This window comes from Euprymna scolopes, chromosome 12 (genome assembly GCF_053919585.1).
Source record: "Euprymna scolopes isolate OS-2025 chromosome 12, ASM5391958v1, whole genome shotgun sequence".
NCBI lineage: Eukaryota > Metazoa > Mollusca > Cephalopoda > Sepiida > Sepiolidae > Euprymna > Euprymna scolopes.
This window is the reverse complement of record NC_136493.1, coordinates 57,387,906-57,394,861: the sequence shown is the minus strand read 5'-3', so window position 1 is coordinate 57,394,861 and position 6,956 is coordinate 57,387,906. Positions and strand designations below refer to the sequence as shown.

Sequence of the window (6,956 nt, the reverse complement as noted above, 5' to 3'; positions counted from 1 at the left end):
ATTTTGAAAGCTGAATTTCTAATAAAATGTGCATCTATAGGAGATAATGCCTGGGAATGTGTTCCCCCCCCCCACAGTTTAACAGTGGTGTGACGTCAAGAGAAAGAGGGTGAGAGAGAGGGAAGAGTAAGTGGGTGAGAGAGAGAAAGAGAGAGAAAAAAAAGAAAGACGGTGTTGGTTTTGTGAAAAAAGTTGTTATTTACAATTGTTCGCATTCTTGGCCTTTTGGTCAAGATCAAAGTGTAGTATCTGTTCTTCAGATGCTGCACTTCTATTTCTTGTTCTCTTTCGGTGGAGGAGAAATCCTCCACGACTGAGACAATTTTTATTTTTGTACCTTTTCTCCACGTTAAAAAACGACCCTGGTGTCTAACTCTGTCCCGTGGGGAGGCATAGTAAATAGGTACAATTGTTCGCCATTAGTGGATGTTGACGTCACGTCACGTGACATGACTAAGCGTTTTTTTTTTTTAGTATGAATAACATTTTTTGTTTTAATTATAAAGTCTACACTTAATTTTATAGAAAATGATGTATATATAATAGAAAAAAAAAATTACTGGTTTTGTTGGATTCAAGTGGATCCCCCCCCCCTCCAGTTTAAGAGATAGCAGGTCACGTGGTAATATACAAAATGGCTAGCGTAAATATAAAGATCGGTTTTTTTATCGACGAATATTTTGAAAGCTGAATTTTTTTTTATTCCTGTACATTTTTTCCTGATATTTTTCGTTAAAACTCTTGTATAAATACTATTTTTAACCAGTTAAATACGTTGGAGACATTGTCATGGAGTTTAATAATCTCTAGAACAAAGCAGAAGAGAAATTACAAAAGTATCGGTAAAACAAAGTGTTTGTTTACATTTGTTCGCCATTACTGGATGTTGACGTCACGTCACGTGACATGACTAAGCGTTTTTGGATTATGTAATATTAACATTAAAATGACAGGTTTTTTGGGGGGCCCCCCTAGGAGAGAAATGATCAGTTCACCCCCTTTTAATGGTCCGTTTGGTGTGGAATTTCGATATTTGTCATGCGGGTGATCAAGGTTCAATATGATACATAATTTGTCAACTTTGGTTGTGTCTGTCAAAAGTTTGAGCTGACGTCACGTCACGTGACACGTATTGAATAACGTTAAAATGACAGGTTTTTTGGGGGGCCCCCCTAGGAGAAAAACGATCAGTTGACCCCTTTCTACTGGTCCGTTTGACGTGAAATTTCGATATTTGTCATCCGGGTGATCAAGGTGCAATATGATACCAAATTTGTCAACTCTGGTTCCGTCTTTCAAAAGTTTTAGCGTTACAAACAAACATACATACATACATACATACATACATACACACCGATTTTTGCCTTTTATATATATAGACTAGCAGGGCTACCCGGCGTTGCTCGGGACCGTATAAACAATGAAAAAACAAAAGCAGATATTGAACATATGTTTTATTCTTAGGGGAGACGAATCTTTCATCTCTATGTATTATTTGTTTTATCTACCCCCGGACTGGTATTGTTCATGTTTTATCCCTAGCATAGGTAATTTACAGCATGTATATGAAATTGTTTTACCTTAGGGAGAAGAGAACAGGTAATATACAACATAATGTGTCTATATTACATCCCTGGCAACGCCTAGAAACCAGCTAGAACATGTATTTCAGTCAATCTTTATTACATCCTGGGCTATGCCGGGAAACCAGCTAATCTCTATTTAGTGACTTGACCACCAAAATACCTCCCTAAGTGTGTCCTTTCTTTTGAACTTATTAGATATAGGTATCTAGAAATGTGTGTGAAATTTTGTTGAATGCATTGTTCACTATGATTTTCTTATTGTTCTACACAATATCAACTGTAGCGAAATAAAACAGTAAACTTAGTGTAGTGTTAGAATAAAGAGCAAAGGAAAAAATTAGAATCATATTCTGTAATTGCAAATCTAAATTTGCTAGCGTGTACCAGTATTTGCCAGGTTGTGGAAATTTGGAATTTATAACGTATGTAGTGGCCTTTTCCTAGATACCTATTGCTAAAAATTATACTTTCATTTTGTTAGAAAAATCTCTCTTCGGATGCCCTGCATCATCCAAAATAAAAACAAATATTTTTATAATTGTTTCAGTACATTGCTACACATTGTGAAATTTGTTGACGTTTGTAAAAAAAAATCATGAATGTGCTTATATTCCAAAAAAGAAAATATCAGTGCACAGTATTGAAAGTGTTTGAGATTCAAAAGTCTGTAACATTTCTACTAACTTCATAAGATGTCATGTGAGAAACTTAATTGAATATCAAGACATTATCTGAAGCGTTTTTATTTTGGTGTAACGTATGTGTTTACAGTGAACCGTAACTTTTAATAAACAGCTTGGTATGCAATGACATAGGCTAAGAATCTTAGACAAAATATATATAAATTGGAAAAATGTGTGAACAAATGAAAAAAAAATGATCCGCTCCACTTGATGACATCAAGCACAGTAATATTTTAGTGAAGAAAATATGAAATTGATGTTCAGTGATTAGTTTGGATGAATGAGAAAATGTAATTGTTTGATGCATAAAAAATAACTCATTTGCTGTATTTGATATTAAGCAGCAAAATATAGTGATTTGAATATTAAGGAAAACATCAAATCAGATTATATAAAAAAAAAGATGAAATTAGAAAATATATATTTTCTGTTTATGAGTTTTGCCAATCAAAATTTTGTGGCAGAAATTGGGTGATTACCATGCAATTTTATTTTGATAAAATTCTTAAATTATTTCAATGTTTATTATAATTTCTTATTAGTGACTTGTTATCATCAAAATCCGCCCCAAAGAGTGTCCTTTCTTTTATTAGGTATCAGAATAGGTATCCAGATTTCTACTTCTATACAAATGTGATATTTCGGATCTGTAGATAAACAATTTGTTGCATATATAAGCTGAGAATTGTTCTCTCTCATTCTCTCTCTCACACACCCACACATTCTCACTTTTATAGATATAATAGATAAATTATGCTAGATATATTTCCATGTGTCTGAATAATCTATATACAAATTTTCAAATCTGTAGATAAAAAATTTGTTGAGTATATAGGTTGAGAATTGTTCTCTCTCTCTCTCTCTCCTCTCACGCATGCTCACTTTTATAGATATAATAGATAGATTATGCTAGATATATTTCCATATGTCTGAATACACTATATAAAAATTTTCTAATCTGTAGATAAAAATTTGTTGAATATAAAGGGTGAGAATTGTTCTTACTCTCTCTCTCACACACAGACATATTCTCACTTTTATAGACATAATAGATAGATTATGCTAGATATATTTCCATATGTCTGAATACCCTATATACCAATTTTCAAATCTGTAGATAAAAAATTTGTTGAATATATAGGTTGAGAATTGTTCTCTCGCTCTGTCTCTCTCTCTTGCTACCTCACACACACACGCAAACATTCTCACTTTTATAGATATAATAGATAGATTATGCTAGATATATTTCCATATGTCTGAATACCCTATATACAAATTATCTAATCTGTAGATAAAAAATTTGTTGATTATATAGGTTGAGAATTGCTCTCTCTCTCACAGACACACACATTTTCACTTTTGTAGATATAATAGATAGATTATGCTAGATATATTTCCGTATGTATGAATACCCTTTATAACAAATTTAAAATCTGTAGATAAAAAATTTGTTGAATATATAGGTTAAGAATTGTTCTCTCTCTCTCTCTCTACCTCACACACACCCACACACACAAACATTCTGACTTTTATAGATATAATAGATAGATTATGCTAGATATATTCCATATGTCTGAATACCCTATATACAAATTTTCTAATCTGTAGATAAAAAATTTGTTGAATATTTTCAACCCTTATCCTCGAGTGGCGTCTGGGCCTTGATAAGTAGTAATGCGTATTTAGCAAAATATAAATATATATATATATAACAAATTTACTGAATTTCCATTACTAACGATTACTGTATTGTCCAATTGACTACTGCGCTTTTCAACCCTTATCCTCGAGTGGCGTCTGGGCCTTGAGAAGTAGTAATTACTAACGATTACTATATTGACCAATGGACTACTGCACTTTTTAACCCTTATCCTCGGGTGGCCTCTGGGCCTTATTGTCCAATTGACTACTGTGGACTTTTTAACTCTTATGCTCGAGTGGCCTCTGGGCCTTGATAAGTGGAAATGACCAAGTAACAAAAAATAGGTATATAACAAATTTACTGAATTTCCATTACTAACGATTACTATATTGTCCAATTGACTACTGTGCACTTTTCAATCCTTATCCTCGAGTGGCCTCTGGGCCTTGATAAATGGTATTGCGTATGTAACAAAATATACATATATATAACAAATTTACTGAATTTCCATTACTAACGATTACTATATTGTCCAATTGACTACTGCACTTTTAAACGCTTATCCTCGAGTGGCCTCTGGGCCTTGATAAGTGGTAATACCATCGAGTGGCCTCTGGGCCTTAATAAGTGGTTGTGCCTAAGTAACAAAAAATAGGTATATTACAAATATCCCGCATTTCCATTACAACCGACTACTACGGTGCACTTTTCAATCCTTATCCTCGAGTGGCCTGTGGGCTTTGATAAGTGGTAATGCGTATTTAACAAAATATTAATATATATATAACAAATTTACTGAATTTCCATTACTAACAATTACTATATTTTGTCCAATTGACTACTGCACTTTTCAACACTTATCCTCTAGTGGCCTCTGGGCCTTGATAAGTTGTAATGCCTATCTAAACAAAATATAAATATATATATAACAAATTTCCCGACTTTCCATTACTAACGATTACTATGTTGTCCAATTAACTACTGCCATTTTCAACCCTTATCCTCGGGTGGCCTCTGGGCCTTATTGTCCAATTGACTACTGTGCACATTTAACTCTTATCCTCGAGATGTATCTGGGCCTTGATAAGTGGAAATGCCTAAGTAACAAAAAAATAGATATATAACAAATTTCCCAAATTTGACTACTGTGCACTTTTCAACTCTTATCCTCGAGTGGCCTCTGGGCCTTGATAAGTGGTCATATATATTTTTTACAAAATAAAAAAAAAGGTTGGAGTCGCTGAATAACTCATCCTCCCGTTAAAGCGGTTCCATCCTCTTTCCCCAATTTGACTACTGTGCACTTTTCAACTCTCGTCCTCGAGTGGACTATGGGCCTTGATAAGTGGTAATACATATTTTATGAAAAATATATATATATATATATATATATATATATATATAACAAAATAGGTTGGAGTTGCTGAATAACTCATCCTCCTGTTAAAGCGGTTCCATCCTCTTTCCCAAATTTGACTACTGTGGACTTTTTAACTCTCATCCTCGAGTGGCCTATGGGCCTTGATAAGTGGTAATACATATTTTTTTATAAATATATATATATATATACCAAAACAGGTGTGAGTCGCTGAATAATTCATCCTTCTATTAAAGCAATTAAATCCTCTTTCCCAAATTTGACTACTGTGCACTTTTAAACTCTCATCCTCGTGTGGCCTATGGGCCTTGATAAGTGGTAATATATAGTTTGTACAAAATATATATATATATATATATATATATATATATATATATATATAACAAAATAGGTTGGAGTCGCTGAATCACTCATCCTCCCGTTAAAGCGGTTCCATCCTCTTTCCCGAATTTGACTAATGTGCACTTTTCAACTCTTATCCTCGAGTAGCCTATGGGCCTTGATAAGTGGTAATATATTTTTGTTATAAATATATATATATATATATATATATATATATATAAAAAAAATAGGTTGGAGTCGCTGAATAACTCATCCTCCCGTTAAAGCGGTTCCATCCTCTTTCCCGAATTTTACTACTATGCACTTTTCAACTCTCATCCTCGAGTGGCCTATTGTCCTTGATAAGTGGTAATATATATTTTTTAATAAAAGTATATATATATATATATATATATATAAAAAAATAGGTTGGAGTTGCTGAATAACTCATCCTCCCGTTAAAGCGGTTCCATCCTCTTTACCGTATTTTTTATACAGTGCACTATTCAACTCTCATCCTCGAGTGGCCTATTGTCCTTGATAAGTGGTAATATATATTTTTTAATAAATATAGATATAAATATATATATAAAAAAACAGGTTGGAGTCGCTGAATAACTCATCCTCCCGTGAAAGCGGTTCCATCCTCTTTCCCGAATTTGACTACTGTGCACTTTTCAACTCTAATCCTCGAGTGTCCTATGGGCCTTGATAAGTAGTAATATATATTTTTTACAAAAATATATACATACATATATATAACAAAATAGGTTGGAGTCACTGAATAATTCATCCTCCTCTTAAAGCGGTTCCATCATCTTTGCCGAATTTGACTACTGTGCACTTTTAAACTCTCATCCTCGTGTGGCCTATGGGCCTTGATAAGTGGTAATATATATTTAAAAATAAATATAGATATAAATATATATATACCAAAATAGGTTGGAGTCGCTGAATAACTCATCCTCCCGTTAAAGCGGTTCCATCCTCTTTCCCAGATTTGACTGCTGTGCACTTTTCAACTCTAATCCTCGAGTGTCCTATGGGCCTTGATAAGTAGTAATATATATTTTTTACAAAAATATATACATACATATATGTAACAAAATAGGTTGGAGTCACTGAATAATTCATCCTCCTCTTAAAGCGGTTCCGTCATCTTTGCCGAATTTGACTACTGTGCACTTTTAAACTTTCATCCTCGAGTGGCCTATAGGCCTTGATAAGTGGTAATAGTTTGTACAATAGTTTGTACAATATATATATCTATATATATATATTACAAAATAGGTAAGAGAGAGAGAAGAGGGTGAGAGAGAGAGAAGAGAAAGAGGTAGAGAGAGAAG

General features: G+C 33.4%; 1 pseudogene; it reads left to right on the top strand.

Moving 5' to 3' along the window:
* The first annotated feature begins 208 nt into the window (after positions 1-208).
* Positions 209-342, top strand: LOC145291778 (U2 spliceosomal RNA; annotated as a pseudogene).
* Positions 343-6,956: the final 6,614 nt, after the last annotated feature.